At 38.8% G+C, this 19,018-nt stretch overlaps 1 pseudogene; it reads right to left on the bottom strand.

Moving 5' to 3' along the window:
• Positions 1-15,076: 15,076 nt before the first annotated feature.
• Positions 15,077-16,067, bottom strand: LOC123824329 (annotated as a pseudogene).
• Positions 16,068-19,018: the final 2,951 nt, after the last annotated feature.

The following is a 19,018-nucleotide window of genomic DNA, read 5'->3' as shown; positions in this document are numbered from 1 at the left end:
CTTCATATTTTTTGAGTCTTTTTCATGCTGTTCCTCCACCCGGGTATTTCTTTCTACCTTGCCTTGCAGGTCACTAATTCAGCCAAGTGCTTTATCCAGCCTGTTCGTAATTCCTTCTAGTGTATTTTTTATTTCAGATATTGTATTCTTCATTTTTTCCTGGTTCTTGCTGATAGTTTCTATTCCCTTTTTCATATTGTTGTAATTCCAACTCAGTTTCTCACAGTTGTCACTGAGTTCCTTGAGCATCCTTATAACCATTCTTTCCCCCTCCCTGTTTATGTTTTTGTCACTAATCGTCCTTTTCATGCTGTACATTTACAAATGGCAGAAGTTGGCCTTTTAAAATGTTTTCCCCTTTACCCTTTATGTTATAATTAAGTATTTAATACCTTATTCTGAAAAAAGTTGAAAATTTCTGCTTCAGTCTGTCTATTTTTTATCTTACTCAAAGTTTTGTATGTGTTTGTTTTAGCTACAAATGTTCCTTTCAACATTTCTTGTAATGCAGGTCTTGTGGTGGTAAATTCCCTAAGTTATTATTTGTCTCCAATAGTCTTTATTTCAATTTCATAGTTAAAGGATAACTTTGCTGGATATATTTTTCTTGAGTGGTGGTTTCACTCTTTCAATATTTTGAATTTTCATTCCACTATCTCCTGGCATGTAAGGTTTCCCCTGAAAAACCTGATGATAATCTAATAGGGTTTCCTTTGTAAGATGCAGTTTTTTCCCCTGGGCACCTTCAGCATTCTTTCTTTGTCTTGACTTTTAAGAGTTTTTCTATAATGTGTTTTGGAGATGGTCTTCTCTCATTGAAATAATCAGGTGTTCTGTTAGCTCTTAAATTAGAATGTCCAGTTCTTGCCATAGGTTTGTGAAGTTCTTGTTAATTATTGGGTTGGCCAAAAAATCCATTTAGTTTTTCTGTAAAATAAAAAGACACATTTTTCATGTTCACTAATAGCTTTACTGATTTGGACATTTTGAGTATGTTGGCTATCTCCCCCATGGTATGATGTTATTGTTTGCAATTAATTTCTCAATTTGATCACAATCAACTTCATCTGGTCTACCTGACTGTGGAGCATCGTCCTGCAAGAAAGCTCCAGCATGAAAATTCACAAACCACTTTTGACATGTTCAATCAGTCACAACACCTTCTCTGTACACTGCACAAATCTTTCTTTGAGTTTCAGCTGTGTTTTTGCCTTTCTTGAAATAATAAACCATTATTATTGATGCCAAAAATGTTGCTTATTTTCTTCCATCTTCGATATTAAATTGGCTACAGAAACATTCACCAATTTTGATAAGTTTTTTATTTTTTATTTTTTGTAAAGATATTATTTATTTATTTTTAGAGAGAGGGGAAGGGAGGGAGAAAGAGAGGGAGAGAAACATCAATGTGTGGCTGCCTCTTGTGCACCTACTACTGGGGACCTGGCTTGCAAGCCAGGCATGTGCCCTGACTGGGAATTGAACTGTTGACCCTTTGGTTTGCAGTCTGATGCTCAATCCACTGAGGCACACCAGCCAGGGCTGTAGGATCTTTTTGATGCATTGCCGTATTCAGTTTTCTAATATTTTGTTGAGGCTTTTAGCATCTATGTTCATCAGGGATATTGGCCTATAATTTTCTTTCTTTGTAGTGTCTTTATCTGGTTTTGGAATTAGGATAATGCTGGCCTCATAAAATGGGTTTGGGAGCCTTCCTTCTTCTTGAATTTTATGAAATAGTTTGAGGAGGAGGAGTGTTAGTTCTTCTCAGAATGTTTGGTAAAATTTACCTGTGAAGCCATCTGGTCCAGGACTTTTGTTTGTTGGGAGTTTTTTGATTACTGCTTCAATTTCATTGAGTGCAACCTGTCTATTCAGATTCTCTGATACTTCTTGATTTATTTTTGGAAGATTGTATGTTTCTAGGAATTTATCCATTTCCTCCAGGGTGTCAGTTTGTTGGCATATAATATATGCATACAATCCTCTGTATTTTTTGGTGTCAGTTGTTATTTCTCCTCTTTCATTTATGATTTTATTTATTTGTGTACTTTCTCTTTTTTCTTGATGAGTCTTGTTAAAAGTTTGTCAATCTTGTTTGTCTTTTCAATGAACCAGCTCTTGGATTCATTGATCCATTGTATAATTTTTTAAAACTGTTTTTCATTTATTTCTGCTCCAATCTTTATTATTTCCATTCTTCTACTCACTTTGGGATTTGTTTGTTGTTCTTTTTCAAGTTCCTTTATGTGTGAGGTTAGATTGTTTATTTGAGCTTTTTCTTGTTTTGTGATATATGCCTGTAATGCTATGAATTTCCCTCTTAGGATTGTTTTCCTCTGTCCCACAGATTTTGAATTGTTGTGTCCTCATTTTAGTTTGTTTTCAGATATCTTTTGGTTTCTCCCTTGATCTCATTGTTGACCCATTCATTGTTTAATAACATGTCATTTAGCTTCCATGTTTTTGTGTTTTTCAGTGTTCTTCCTGTGTTTGCTTTTTAGTTTCATAGCATTGTGGTCAGAGAAGATGCTTGATGTGATTTCAATCTTCATAAATTTATTGAGACTTGTTTTGTGTCCCAACATGTGGTCTATCATGGAAAACATTCCATGTGCACTTGAAAAGTATATATATTTTACTTTGTTGGGGTGAAATGCTCTGAAGTTACCAATTAAATCTATTTGATATAGTGGGTCATTTAAGGCTGTTGTCTCCTTATTGATTTTCTGCCTGGAAGATATATCCATTGAAGTCAATGGGGTGTTAAATTCCCCCACTGTCACTACATTTCTGTCACTCTCTCCTTTTATGTCCATCAAGATTTGCTTTACATATTTGTGTGCTCCTATGTTGGGTGCATAAATGTTCACAAAGGTTATACCCTCTTGTTGGATAGTTCCCTTTATCATTAAGTGGTGTCCTTCTTTGTCTCTTACTACAGGTTAGTTTTAAAGTTTATTCTGTCAGATATAAGTACTGCTACCCCAGGTTTTTTTCCCTTCCATTTGCATGAAATATCTTTTTCCATCCTTTTACTTTTAGGCTGTGTGCATCTTTTGATCTGAGATTGGTCTCTTGGAGGCAGCATATTTATGGGTCTTATTTTCTTATCCATTCAGCAACACCTATGACTTTTGGTTGGAGCATTTAAGCCATTTACAGTTAAGGTGATTATCGATAGATATATATTTAATGCTATTTTATTGTTTGACTATTTTCTTCTGTTGTTTTTTCTTCTCTCTTTTCTTCTTCTTCTTAAAGCAAGCTCTTTAATATTTGTTGCAGTACTGGTTTTATGTTAACAAACTCTGTTTGCTTTTTCTTGTCTGGAAAACTCCTTATTTCTCCTTTGATTTTAAATGATCACCTTGCTGGGTAAAGTAGCCTTGGTTGTTGGTCCTTGCTTTTCATCACCTTGAATATTTCATGCCACTCCCTTCTGGCCTGAAATGTTTCTGGTGAGTAATCAGATGACAGTCTAATTGGTGCTCCCTTGTAGGTAACTACCTGCTTTTCTCTTGTGGCTGTTAGGATTCTCTCCTTGTATTTAGGCCTTGTCATTTTAATTATGCTGTGTCTCTATATAGGCCTCTTTGGGTCCAACTTGTTTGGGACTCTCTGAGCTTCTTGGACTTGTGTGACTTTTTCCTTCACCAGATTAGGGAAGTTTTCTGACATTATTTCTTCAAATAGGTTCTCGATCCCTTCCTCTTTGTCTTTTCCTCTGGTATTCTCACGATGCGGATGTTGTTACATTTCACGTTGTCCAAAATATTTCTTAAGCTCTTCTCATTTTTTAAAATTCTTTTTTTTTCCTGCTTCTCTGCCTGGGTGTTTTTTTTTTTTCTACCTGGTCTTCCCAAACACCAGTTCTATCCTCTGCCTCATCTATCCTACTGTCTATACCTCCAGTTTATTATTTATCTCAGATATTGCATTCTTTATTTCTCACTGTTCCGTTTTATCATTTCTATGTCTTTTTAAATGCTGTTGAGTATCCTTATAATCATTACTCTAGACTTTATCTGATAAATTGCTTGCCTCCATTTCATCTAGTTCTTCTGGAAAATTCTCTTGTTCTTTCATTTGGGGTCTATTTCTTTGTCTTCCCATTTTGGCTGTTTCTTTGTATTTTCTTCCTAAATTGCTAAACTAATCCATCATTAAGCTGACTAGTTGCTAATCTATTCAAATTGTGATCAGCAGCCTGGCCTAAGCACCACCAGGTGGAGCAGAGTAATTCCTGTAGGCAGGAATTGCTTCCCTTCAGGCTGATGCCTTTGGAGAGGAGTGCTCTGCCTGAGACATGGTTTCTGCAGTATGCTGAATGACTCAGCACAGGGATTCTGGTAGCTGTTCCTTCAGTTCTCTCTCCAGAGCCACCAGCCCCAGGCTCTCCTCAAGCGTCTCTAGTCCACTCTGCCCTCCCTTGCCGGAGCCCAGGGTAAGTGTCTGCAAATGAAATTTTGTGCATTGGCTGTTTAAGAGGCTCTCTGCATCTCCAACCATCTCCCCTGGCAGACCAAAACCTTGCTGCTTTTCATACATGGATGTTATCTGGGCTCCCTCCTGGTTATGGTGCTGTATGCTGGGGAGCCCAGCTTGGGGTTTAGACCCCACACTTCTCAGGGGAACCTCCAGCTGCTGAAATATCCATGCAGAACTTCAGCGCCTGCCCTTGGGAGCCCAGCCAGCCCTCTTGCACCTCTGCTGCACTGCAGTCACATTGTGCTGAAATGGTTTCTTCTCTGTTCTTGGTTATAAGGCTTCTTTCCAGCTAGTATTCATTTGGTTACTCAAGATGCTTTCTCCACGATTTAGTTGTTGTAATTCCAGATTGGTCCTGGGAGGAGGTTAGTGTAGCTACCACTTACTCCTCCACCATCTTGAATCTTGATATGTTTTTAAAATGCATGCTGATATGACAGCAGTTACATTACAATCTAACAAAATTGTTTCAAATTAAGTTAAAGACAACTAAGCGCTACTAGAGCCATTTTACGGGAAAAATCAAATGAACTTTTTGGTCAACCCAATATTTGCTTGAATATGCTCTCTGTTCCCTTCTCCCTCTCTTCTCCTTCTGGCATCCCCATTATTCTTATGTTGCTCTGGCTAATGTAGCCACATAGTTCTCATAGAGTTTTTTCATTCTTTAACTCTCGGTTATCTCTTCTTAATGAGTCATTTCTAGATTTCTAGTTTTGAGCTCATTAGATTTCTCTTCCATCTGTTCTGCTCTAGTTCCAATGTTCTCTAATGCATACTTCATCTCATTCATTGTGTTCTTTAGCTTCAGAATTTCTGTTTGATTCTTTTAAATAGCTTTAATATTTTCAGTACAGTGCTCCTTTTGTATATTAATTTTATTCCTGAGCTCATTAAACTTCTTCTCTGAGGCATTTTGTATCTTGTTGAGCTTTTTCATAAATGCAGTCTTGAATGCTCTGTTATTTAAATTACAGTCTCCCATGACTTTGAGTTTTATTTTTGGACTCTTCATTTTTTTCTAAGCTATGTTTTTACCTTGGTTATTTATGGTACTTGACTCATTGTTTCTGTGCCTGTGAATTTGAAGTAATAAACTCCTTTAAAAATAGTGTTGTTGATTAGGTTCCACTTATAGGCAAGATTGCATGGTATTTATCTTTCACCACTTGATGGCGGGAAAATGGAGACAACTGTATTTGAACAACAATAAATTTTTTTAAAATTGCTTTTGCTCTTAATTCATTAGGTTCATAAGTAAATGTCTTTCTTTTCTTTTCCAGTAGATGGTGGTATAACACAGGTTTTTGTTTTCTCACCAGCAGTACTGGCAATTCCAGGATCTTGGTGGGGTGGGGTGGCCTTTGTTTTGGAAAATACCCCATAAGTCTTGAGGTGGTGGTGTCCCCTCTGTGTTCAGGTTGTCTTGGTTTCAGAGTACCATGCCCATGGTAAATTGTGGCAGGCAACAGGGTTCCAGGCCTGTGAGTTCTCAGTGCTGCCTTCTTTTAACCAGAGGCTGCCAACCACACTGTGCTATGCAAGGCATCTCTGCTGCCCCTACTTGGTTTAGCCTATACTGGGTCCCACCACATGGGTAAATGAGGAGGAAGAGAATGGAGGTGGGTTTGAGAGCATGCAGTCTGGCCTTCTTACTAGTGATGTTAACTTCTAGTCTGCAGCTACCACTCTGCTATGCTGTATCTCTACCCTTGTCACTGGGTTTAGTCACAATGCATACCGTTACTCAAGCCAGAATGTTGCCTCTGCCCTTCCTAGCCTCTGGACTGCTCTGTGATAGTTGCAGCCTGAGTCCTCTCATGCTACTTTATCAGCTGAGGAGGCTGAAGATGCTAGGCACTACAGCCCCTGTCTGTGTCTTTTCTGTATATTGCCTCCTCTACTTGTTCTGATATGGAATCTCCAGATGTTTCAATGTGTGAATCTCTCCGTTGTGTTTTACCATTAACATGGGATCATTTTTGCATATAGTTGTCTGACTTGTTATAAATTTGAGGGGACAAATAAAGAGGTCTTATTACTCCCCATGATGTTAAAAAATCTTCACTAAAGGATGTTTATTGATTTGAGAGAGGGAGGGGGGAGAGAGAGAGAGAGAGAGAGAGACTTGTGAGAGAGAAACATCAATCAGATACTGCCTGCATGTGCCCCAACTGGGGATCAAACCTTCAACCTAGGTATGTGCCGTGACCAGGGATCAAACCCACTATACTTGGCATATGGGTTGATGCTCCAACCAACTGAGCAACCCAGTCAGGGCAACTCTGCAGTATTTTTCATTGCAGTAAAATATAAATAACCTAAAATTTACAATTTTAATCATTTTAAGTGCATAATTAAGCGGCATTAAGTACATCTTGCAATCACCACTACCCTCAAACTTTTTAAATTTTCAAACTGAAACTTTATACCCATTAAACAATAAATTCCAGTTGCCTTCTCACCATCCCCTCCGACCCATGCTAACCCCTATTTGGCTTTCTGTTTTTAAATATTTGACTCTTCTAGGTACCTAAGTAACTCATATAAATGGAATCATACAATATTTGCCATTTCATGTCTGTCTTATTTCACTTAGCATCACATCTTTAAGGTTCATTGATGTAGCATGTGTCAAAACTTTAATGAATAACATTCCATTGTATTTAGATACCACATTTTGTTTAAATCTTTTTTACTATTGTGAACAATGCTTCTAAGGCAAAGGGTGTACACATATGTCATCAAGTCCCTCGTACCTACTCTGCTGCCATCTAGGATGTTTCTTCAAAGAAGATATGCAAATAACTGGTACCCACATGAAATGATGTTTATCATTATAAGTCATCAGAGGCATACAAATCAACATCACAAGTAAATACCTCTGAAAATACATTAGGATAGCTATTATCAAAAAAAGAAAAGACAAGTGTTGGTGGGTATATAGATAAATTGAAACCCTTGTTCATTGCTGGTGGGAATATAAAAGAGTACAGTCATTGTTAAAAGACAGCATGACAGTTCTTCAAAAAGTAAAAGATACAATTACCATATAACCCAGCTATTCACTCTGGGCAATAGCATGAAAGAATTGAAATAAGATACTGGAACAAACATGTGTAAGCCCACATTAATAGCAACATTATTCACAACAGTTAAATGGTGGAAACAGCCTAAATATCCATTACTGTATAATTGGGTAACCAAAATGTGGTATACACATTCAATGAAATATTTTTTCATTACAATTCTAACACATGCTACAACATGAATGAACATTGAAGACCTTTTGCTAATTGAGATAAGACAGACAAAAAGGACACATATTATGTAATTACATTTATATGAAATACATATAATAGTCAAATTCATATCATCAGAAAATAGACTAGAGATTACTAGTACTGATCAGCACTAGTACTGATGGGAGGGGGGGATATGGAGATTGTTTAATCCTACAGAGTTTCTGTTTGAAAATATGAAATAGTTTGGAGATGGCTAGTAATGACAGTTGTATGATAATGTGTTTGACTTAATGCCACTGAACTTTATAATTAAAATTTGTTAAAATGAAAAATTTTATGTATATTTACTACAACAAAAAATATTGAAAGAGAGAGCAGAAAAGTTCAGGGTGATGAGGTGTAAGAAGGACTCCACCCATTTCTGCTAGCTTTGAAGATGGAAGAGGAAACCACAAGCCATGGAATAGAAGTAGCCTCCAAAGGCTGCAAAAGACAAGGAAACTGATTCTTCTCTAGAGCTTCAAGAAAGGAATATAATTTGTCAACACCTTAATTTTAGCCGAGCGGGACCTGTGTTAGACTTTTGACCTACAGAACTGAAAGATAATAAATTTGCATTTTTAAAACTGTTGTGTAAGCAGCTATTGTGCAATCTTTTCAGGACTGCCCAGTCAGAGCCTTGGGCCTGGAACATTCACTTATATGGAAACCAGGTGTTAACTTGTCTCTTGGCCCCTTATTCCTTATTAGAAAAAAAAAAAGCTTTCCTCTATTCTGGATATACAATGAACTTACTGGTATTACTAGTTTGTGTGCATCATATGGCACCTGGCCAACTTCACCACTATTTGTGTCCTTTGCAAAAAGAGAATAGGGTCTTCACTTGTGGCACAAAATATGTGTATGCAGTCCATTGCCCTAAGTCAGCTATCAGGAGGGACTCACTGGCAATGGGAAGCCAGGGCACATTAAAGAGTGATCTTGCTGGGTTTCTTCTCCTTTCTGTGAAGAAAGTGTTGTTACAACCAATGCCTTTGTATTATGAGTCCTATTTGATATCTCTGAATCTGTAGAAGATGCAGTGAACCAAGGTCTCTGAGCTCCTATTGTTATGATTTTTGCCATCCTCCATGCTGTGGGAATACTCACTTGGCAAGATTGGTAGTTGGATTTTCTTGCTTGACATAAAACATTATGTTTCTGGGACTTTTTTATAGCAGCAATAAGAAACGAATACTATGGTAATAATAATAATGGTAGTAATTAAAATATATTGAATGTTTCCTATGTACCAAAAAGTATTTTTAGGTTTAAATGAGAAATATTAATGATGACAGTAGTAAATTTATAATAATTACATTTTATTGTATCCCTGATATATGCCAAAAATTATTCTAAGATTTCATATGATATATTCCACTTAAGCTTTACTATAAGCCAATAAATTGATATTGTTATTACTCTTGCCATTCTACAGTAAGGAAAGTAAATCAGAAATAAATTAACTTGCTCAAGATTACAAACTAGTAAGAGACAGAGATGAGATTAAAACTCAGACAGACTTTCTGTAGAACTTATATTTTTAACCTAAGGATTTTAATTTTGAATAGGCTAGGCTCCTCATCTATGATAGGGTGCTTCCATGAGGAAGCCTTAAGCTAGGCCTCTGATTTCCTTGATGTGTCCCCCCATCACCCTACGTGCACAGCCCCTGAAGAGTCATCATTTAGAAATCTGTAGTTGTTGTTGTTGTTGTTGTTGTTTTCTCTCACACAGAAAATGTCAAGGAGAAATGAGCATAAGGTAGAAAGGAGCAAAGATGAATCCAGGGCAATCAGTTAAAAGCTCAGTCCCAGGAGAACCTGAGTTGGAAGGGTGAGCCCAAGGAGGTGGGACAGGGAGATAGAGTAGGGGACCTCAGTAAGGTAGGAGCTAAAATGGAAGCAAAAAATCCAGGTAACCAAGCTAGTCCAAGTGGGCAGCCTGGAGAAAAATCAAATAGGTTGAGTGGGTTGGGAGCCAAGTCAGTGTCTCTGATCCTGGAGGTATGGCAAGCTTGAAGTCACAAACACAGGCTGACCTGGTTTCATTTTAGCTCCCTTCCTATCAGAAGCTGTCAGACAGGAACTATATTCTTCTACCCCCGATATGAGTTGTCCCAAGTGGAGAAAGGCTAGAGAAGGTGAGAGTAAAAAAACAGGAAGCAGGAAGTATGTGGTATGTATATTGAACAGTAACTCATGTACTCTCTTCTGTTTTTATCCCAACCCCTAGTGTGACATCAGACACATAATGGATGCTCCATCAGAAAAAAAACTATTATTAATATTACAAACATTAAAATATATATGATATGACAGTTACTTTGCTAACCGTTTGACATGTATCATCTCATATTATCTCATGTTATTATCCTTGTTGTACTAATGAAGGATGCAGGCACAAAGAGGTAATGTAATTTGCAGCAGTTCATATCTTAGAAGCAGAGCTGAGATTCAAACCCAGCCCATTGGTCTATCAAGGCTGTGCTTTTAGTTGCTCTACTCAGAACCTTCTGATTGTTGGATGGTTACTCTATTGCTTGATGTGGGGGGTGGTGGTGAGTATGGTGAAATTGGAGTGGAAGTGCATACAAAGAGCCTTCTAATGGTGGATTGGAAACCAGTTGTGGTCCTTCTGTCTTGGCCACTGGCATGCTGTATGACCCAAGAGCAGTTGTTTAACTATTCTGCTTTAGGGATAGTCAGTTCTATAATGCAGAAAGTTTGTTCTATACTTCTTGTGCTAGGCTTAGAGAGGGGACAAGGGAGATGGTTTAGGAGGATGAAATGATGTTGAAAAGAAAGACACTAGATGAGTAATTCAAGGCAAAACTAGCTTTGTGGTGTTTTGATTTTTTCATGTAATTTATTCACACCCATAATGGTGCTCACCAAACATGTTTTTATTAAGAAAGAAGTTTTCTTTTTTAAAGTAGTTCCATTTCAGCGGGAGACACTTTCATGTCTTCAATAATGCAAAATAGTCATTTCTCTTATCTGTAAGGAACCTGGTGAACAAATGTAGGGCCTATTTGTATTATTTCCACTTTCAGTTGCCAGAATTTTGTTGTTGACTAACCAAGATGTGTTTTGTGTATTTCTGTGAACAAAAATGCAAAGCTCATAACATCTCAACAAGTTCATTTCAATTGTGGAAATCAATCTTGGTGCCCAAGCGAAGATGTCCCTCAAAAACACTATGCAGTAGTGATCCTCTGTGGTAAATGCTTAAGTATGTTTTAGGGGATAGGAAATCTATGTTGGGTCTCTTAAAGACTGACTGAGTATCCTGAGGCAAACTTTATCTTTTTTGTTTCCTCTATAACTTATATACTCAGTGGGTGTAATGAAAACTTCTCTTGAGTACCATATGAATTTCTCTAAGGTAAACATGGCCATCATCAGCAAATATGTTGCTGACTTGGTCACTCAACATATTTAGCCAACAAATATTTATCGAAGAATTACTTTTTGTTACATACTATTCTGGGTTTGGGGATTACAGCAATGAATAAATCAGATAAAACCTATGCCCTAATGAGGCTTATCATTTATTGATAGTGGAAGAAGACAGAAAATAAATAGACATACAACACAATGTCAGGCAGTAATAAGCACTGACGAAAATAATAAAGAAAAGGATAAAGTGTGACAAAACAAAAGTTGCTCTTTTAGATAAGATGGTGGAGAATGACCTTTCTAAGCTGGTCATATTTAAGCAGAGACCTAAAAGAAGTGAGGAGGTAAGTAAATTGAGTCATAATAATGTCTGGGGAAAAATCATGCCTCACAGAGGGAAAGGTAACTGCAAAGGCCTTGAAGTGGTGACATACCTAAAATATTCAATAAACAACCAAGGGAGGCCAGGATGGTTGGCACAGAGTGAGTCAAGGGCAGGATAGAGATAGGAGGTAAGCCAAGAGGTGATGTTAAGGGCCAGATCATGCAGAGATTTATAAACCATAGTAACAGATTCAGATTTAATTTAATTCTAAGAGAAATGGGAGCCACCTGAAGTTTCTGGACAAAGGAGTGATGTGACCTGATTTATATCTTTAAAACACCACTATAGGAACCATTTAGTGAGGATTTAGGGTAGTAAAAAAAAGAAATGATTTATCATACTATGGTTGTAGTCCAGGTGAGAAAAATGATGCTTTAATATACACTGACAGCAGTTGAAGTGAAACAAAGTGTCCTGATCCAGGATACATTTTGAGGAAATAGTTAACAGGATTTGCTAGTGAACTGGATATAGTGTATAAGAGAGATGTTAAACGTTTTCAACATAGGAAATGTCCAAACCTGTAAGAATTTTTATGAGTTCATTTGAACCAAACCAATGACAATTGTTAGGATGAAAAATCTCAATGAATTGAGAAAATGCCCTGGAAAATTGCAGTTTTGTACCTTATTTTATATATTACTATCAAAGATAAATGTGTAAAGTGTTACATGAAATCTGCTGGTGATAAATTAGGGAGGCAGGAGAAAGCAAAGCAGGGAAACCTCTGGGGTTGGATAAAAAGTAAAAATGGTAGAGACATACTTCTTTTACATAGGTGAGTAAAGGATAGTTAACAGTTAACAATTAACATGATAACAATAACAATGATAGGATTTGTGGTCTCTACTCTGGTGCAGTGGTTGTGCTACTTACTGTACATTTTCCAAGCATATGTCCCAATCAGAGACACCATGTTTCACTATTGAGCTCCACTCTGGGCCAGCCTTTTAGTCTGCTTACTTCCTGAGCTTAGTTGTATTAAGTAGTTTTCCAAAAGGCACTTAGAAAAGACCTTTCCTTGCATTATAGACACTTTCTGGAACTGTTGTGCACCTTTATCTTCATTGCAGCATTATTTACACTAGCTCGTGTATGAAAGCAACTTAGGTGCCCATCAATAGATGAATGGATAAAGAAGATGTGGTGAGGGATTCCAAGATGGCTGGAAGCTACACTGACCTGCTCCAGGTGCCAAACCAGATTTACAGCTAAATTACAGAGCAATCAATCTGAATTACCACCTGATGGCTAGATGAACTGAAATACTATAACCAAGGATTTACAGAAAAAGCCACATAAAAATTGGTAAAAAAAAAAAAAGGGCAGAGACACAGAATGGGCTGCCCTCTGTACCCACATGTGGTAGCTGAGAAGCTGGATGGATATCTCAGCTGCAAAAGACTCCTCTGAGGACCATGGAGTCTCAACCCCATGTTGGAATCCCCTACCCAAAGCAACACAGATGAGAAGAGGAGCCCACATAACAACTGATGGTGAAAATCAGTGGAGTTTCAGTCTATCAGTGAGAGAAGAGCATCTGCTAGACACCCAGATGCCACCTTCCCAGGGACCAATACTCCAATCGTTATACAGCACCAGCCTAGGGAGTGCACTGCATTGGTTTCCCAACTATTGGTGACAGCACTCTGCTGTGCTGGGGTTCTGCAGAGGGTTCTTCTAGCTGCATTCAGCAGGGACCTTAGGGGTCCCCTTTTTCTAGAGAAGCTCTTAGCAGAGACTCAGATGGTGATTGAACTGTGTAGCTTTGGAAAGGGGACCATTCTTTCCCACTTCAAATGCACAGCTGGTGCCACTCTCCCACATGTTGAATTACTGGGCCTGCCCTGACACTCTGTGGCCTTGCCCTGATAAGTTCAGTCACACAGGAGGATCAGAGTACTGCACAGAGATGGAACTTTCGGAGTGTCCCCTGGGGAGGCTTTTGTCTGGGAATCATGTGAGTAGGTGCTGGGTTGTATGGCTACATTGTGGTGGGGGGAACCCCTATGACTCCTATGAGCTCAGCCAATGCTATCTAGAAAGAAGTCCCTATCCTCTCCTACAGGATTACTGGCACCACCCACAAGAGGAGACTGTATCAGCCCTCCCAAGTCCCTGTGGCCCCAACCAGCTGAGTTCAGTGTCATGGAGAAAAGAGTGTACTGCTTAGAGCTTGGACATTCAGAGTGTGTATTTCGGGATGCTATTGTCTGGGACCAAGACAAAGCACTTGGCCTCCTTCTGAAAGCTTTGCCATCCCCACCCTTAATGGAAGATTCTTGATCTTTCCTCCTGAGTCCTGGTGGCTCCTTCCTTCTGAGCTTGCTCTTCCAGATGGGAAAGCTGGCTGCACCCAACCTGAACCTGTGTCATGAGCCTCCTGGGGGAATTGGAGTTGGAGACTCTCAGAGATACTGAGAGGTCTGGCTCTGGAATAGGAGCCACTTTCCTCTCATTGAATGACTGACCATATGACCTCCAAGTAGGGGACCCACTAGTCCCATTCTTCTGACTCCAGTCAGCAGACCCTATCAAGTTCATGACTGGTGGAAGGATCTGTGCATCATATCACAGCCAGCCTGAGGTTACTCTACAGTCTTTGTTCACAAGACTCTGAAGGAAGACCAGGCAACCTTTGAGGGAGGCAGAGTAACTTGACAGGTGGAGGCAAACCTCAGAGAACCTCTTACTTTTTATAAATCTGCCTCCAACTCTAAGCTGGAGGAAGCCAACCCTTGTACATAGATTGGCCCCTCATACCCACAGCCAGGTCAAGTAGATGCAGCCACAAACAGTGAATAGCACAGTAGCTCCACACAGGTAGCCCAAGGCCAGTTATACACATGTGACTTCAGCTGGTACCTGAACCCTTCCCAAGTGGAACCAGAAGCAACATGATCAGTAGTGGGCTTCAGACCACACCAGATTTTGACTCAACTAGCCACATAAGCAACACACCCAAAGAGGGATTCCAGCAAACACTAAACCCTACTGGGAACAACTACACCTTGAGGGGTAGCCCTTGCACAGTGACACATAAATGGTGATCAAGGTTTATCCTTATATTCAGCCAACCTAAAGGGTTAGCTAAACCCAGAAAAGGGAAAACAACATTCAAGACACAACTAAAACAGGAGGCTGCACATAATCTACAATAAACATTCTTTTTTTAGTCTATAAATTTATAGAGTAAAAACAAAATCAATGGCAGACATTAAATTTGGTTTGGTGCAAATTTGGCTACTGAACATTTGCAGCAGAGATGAATTGAGGTTAAGAGAAGACACAGTGATGCTGGCAAGGGGACACTGAACAAAACAATCTTCCATTTATTATGAAAACAGGCATCACATAGCAGTGCAAGTCAGTTGGCAAAGACAGGGGAATGCCACGTTTAATGAGTAGAGAAAAAAAACAAAGTAAGCAAGAACTTCCAAGAGAGGAGAGGGCCAGAGCATTGAGAGGACAACAGGGGCTACTTGGAGAATAGTGTTTGATGCAGATCTTCTGGTTCACTTGGGGAACACAGTGACCATGCTGTAACCTTCAGGTGGAGTGACCCATTTCAGGCATGTTTCTAATGGTAGATTGTATCTTCCACAAAGAAATTGGCCTTTCTGTTTCAGGTTTGTGCCACAGTCAGTGCACACTTAACACTCAGGGTAGCAGTGATGGTCCTGCAGCTGCACAAACACACCGACAAGGGTAGTGACACATTTTTTCACACATGGGTAATTTCTTGGCTTTACCAATTGATGCAGCCATTATGATAAACAGAGCCTTAATAATTCTGAATCTTCAGAGCTTCTTGGGATGCCCTTTCTCCTTAGATTCCAGGATTTACTGCAGAAACAGGAATGAAGTGGATTGTTTGGGGGACTCATTGAAACTGTTTCACCTGAAGTACCTTGTAAACTTCAGATTCTTTGTCAATGATGGGTCCACTTGGAGACTGAGAAATGCTCTAAGGCTCTCCATTCATCTCTGGTCCACTGGCTGATGTCTTTGATTCCAAAGCATTTTTGCAGCTGGAGATGTTTTTAGAAGATTAAAGGTCAGAGGGGTTGTGGTACAGGTTTGTAATGACTCTGGGGACAGAGCTGGGGGCAGAGTTTGAGGCAGATGAGGTCATGGCACACTGGTTGTGAGCACTTCCTATGTGCAAGACCTCTTGCAGCTTAGAGGCTAAATTCATCTTTTACTATGACATTTTCCTTCCTCTGTCACTAGAGGAGGCCAGACTTTATGTTGAAATCAGGATACTGTGAGAGCCATGCAGTCTATGCAGCCCTTGATTTTGCTCTGAGCTTCCAAGTGCATCATATTGCTGGTATTTTCCCCACTGACAGCTATGATTACATCTCCAAAACATAAATCAGCTATAGCAGCCTTGCTTCCAGGAGTGACCCAGAAAATGGTAAAACACTGCTTGAAGTCCTTGCCCCAAATGGGGTGGAAACCCCATAGCCCCTGGCCCTGGAGGACTCTTTGGTGGGTCATCATGGTGTGGCTATTTGCCGATCCACAGCAAATAGTGATCCACCGTGTGAGTGGTGACCCACAGGGACAGACATGACAGGATGCAGTGCATCATGCTGGCCTTCACTGGCAGCTATCAGATAAAGTCCACAGAAAACATTTTTGGATCACTGAGCTCAGATGATTTGCAAGATTGTGCCACCGAGCTCAATAAGATATCTATATCATAAATCCATCTATATCATAAATCCAACGAGCTCTGGAGTCATAGCAGATCAGCATAATGCACAGAAACAAAATGGGGAGACAAAGAAATATGTCCTGAATGAAAAAAGAAAGAAAAAAAAAACAAGAGAAATCTCCAGAAGAGCAATTGAATGAAATGGAAACAACCAGGATATCAGATTTGGGGTTTAAAACAATGGTTATAAGGATGCTCAAAGACCTTATGGGAAGAATGGATGACCCCATTGAGAACTTAAACAAAGATATAGTAAGCATTAGAAAGGACATAGAAACCATTAAAAGGAACAAGTCAGAAATAAAAAATACAGTATCAGGAATGAAGAATACACTAGAAAAAAATCAACACCAGGCTACATAAAGCAGAGGATCAAATCACGAAATTACAGAACAAGTTAGCAGTAAGATCCAAGAAGAAGAACAACAACAAAAAAGAGAATTAAAAAATTAAGAAAGTCTAAGGGACATATGGGACAATATCAAGTATAATAACATCTGCATCATAGGGTTACCACAAGGAGAAGAGAGTGAGCAAGGGATACAAAACTTGCTTGAAGAAATAATGGCTGAAAATTTCCCTAACATGGAGAAAGAAGTCACACAAGTTCAGGAAACACAGAGATCCCAATCAAGATGAACCCAAAGAGAGCTTCACCAAGACACATCATACTTAAAATAGCAAAGGTTAAAGACAGAGAGAATCTTAAAAGCAGCAAGCAAAGAACAGTTAGCTATCTACAAGAAAGTACCCATAAAGATGTCAGCTGATTTCTCCACAGAAACACTCAAGCCAGAATGGATTGACACAAAATATTTAAAGTGATGAAAATATTTAAAGTGATGAAAAACCTACAACTAAGATTACTCTATCCAGCAAGGCTATCATTTAAAATTGTAAGGGAAATAAAGTGCTTGCCAGTCCCCCAAAAATGTGATGCTAAAGAAGTTCATTACAACCAGACCAGTATTGCCAAAAATTCTGAAGACCTTGATTTAAGAAGAAGAAGAAGAAATAGAGATAAGAACATAATGTAAAGAATATTGGCAATAAATAAGTACCTATAAATAATAACATTAATTGTAAGCAGATTAAATGCTCCAATCAAAATGCAAAAGGAAGCTGAATATATGAGAAAACATGACCTGGGGGTTCTGGCCAAGATGGAGGTGTAGGTAAATACACTTCACCTCCTCACACAACTAAAAGAAGGAAATAACCAATTTAAAAACAAAAAACAACCAGAACTGCCAGAAAATCAAAGTGTATGGAAGTTGTGGTGGCAGGAGAAACTGCCAGTCTCTTGAAAGTGGGAAAAGAGCAGAGCATCCAGTATTATTCTCTCTTTGACCCCTCCTCCACATACAGCGCCACAACTCAGCAATGTGTGCTGCCCCACCCTGGCAAATACCTAAGGCTCCACCCCTTAGAACATAACAGGGGTTCCAGGACAAAGAAATATGGCCCAAATGAAAGAATAGATCAAAACTCCAGAAAAAGAAGTAAGTGACAAGGAGATAGCTAACTTATCATTTGCAGAGTTCAAAACACTGGTAATCAGGATGCTCACAGAAATGATTCAGTAAGGATGAAAAATAAAGGAAGAAGTGAAGGCTATACAAAGTGAAATAAAGAAAAACATACAGGAAAACAACAGTGAAGGGAAGGAAATCAGGATTCAAATTAATGTTTTGGACCAGAAGGAGGAAATAAACATTCAACCAGAACAGAATGAAGAAATAACAATTCAAAAAAATGAGGAGAGGCTTAGGAACCTCTAGGACAACTTTAAACATTCCAACACTAGAATCATATGGGTGTCAGAAGGAGAAGAGGAAGAGCAAAACACTGAAAACTTATTTGAAAAAATAATGAAAGAAAACATCCCCAATCTGGCAAAGGAAATAGGCTTCCAGAATGTCCATGAAGCTCAAATAGTCTCAAACAAGTTGTACCCAAAGAAGAACACACCAACGTACATCATAATTAAATTACCCAAGATGAAAGGTAAGGAGAGAATCTAAAAAGCAGCAAGACAAGAGAATTACTTACAAAGTAGTTCCTATAAGACTATCAGCTATTTCTCAAAAGAAATCTTACAGGCAAGAAGGGGCTGGAAAGAAATATTTGAAGGCATGAAAGGCAAGGACCTACATCCAAGATGACTCTATCCAGCAATGCTATCATTTAGAATGGAAGGGCAGATGAAGTGCTTCCCAGATAAGGTCAAGTTAAAGGAGTTTATCATCACCAAGCCCTTATTAGATGAAATGTTAAAGGAACTTATCTATAAAAATAAGATCAAAACTATGAACAGTAAAATGACAACAAACTCACAACTATCAACAACCAAACCTAAAAATCAAAAACAAAAACAAACTAAGGAAACAACGAGACCAGGGACAGAATCACAGAGATGGAGATCACATGAAGGGTTATCACTGGGGAGGGGGAGAGGAAGAATGGGAGAAGACATACAGGGAAGTATAATTGGTAGGTACATAATAGATGGGGGGGGGGGTGGTTAAGAATAGTATAGGAAACAGAGAAGCCAAAGAAGTTATATATACAATCCATAGATATGAACTAAGGGAGGATGCTGGAGGAAATGGGGTTACTGGGCAGAGGAGGCTAAAGGAGAGAAAAAATAGGACAACAGTAATAGCATAATCAATACAATATACTTTTAAAAATAAGAAAATATGACTCATATATATGCTCTCTGCAAGAGACC

The sequence above is a fragment of the Phyllostomus hastatus genome, unplaced genomic scaffold (genome assembly GCF_019186645.2).
Source record: "Phyllostomus hastatus isolate PE091 unplaced genomic scaffold, TTU_PhHast_1.1 phas_contig_551, whole genome shotgun sequence".
Lineage (NCBI taxonomy): Eukaryota > Metazoa > Chordata > Mammalia > Chiroptera > Phyllostomidae > Phyllostomus > Phyllostomus hastatus.
Note: the sequence above shows the minus strand (reverse complement) of the source record. Positions and strands in the feature narration are given on the sequence as shown.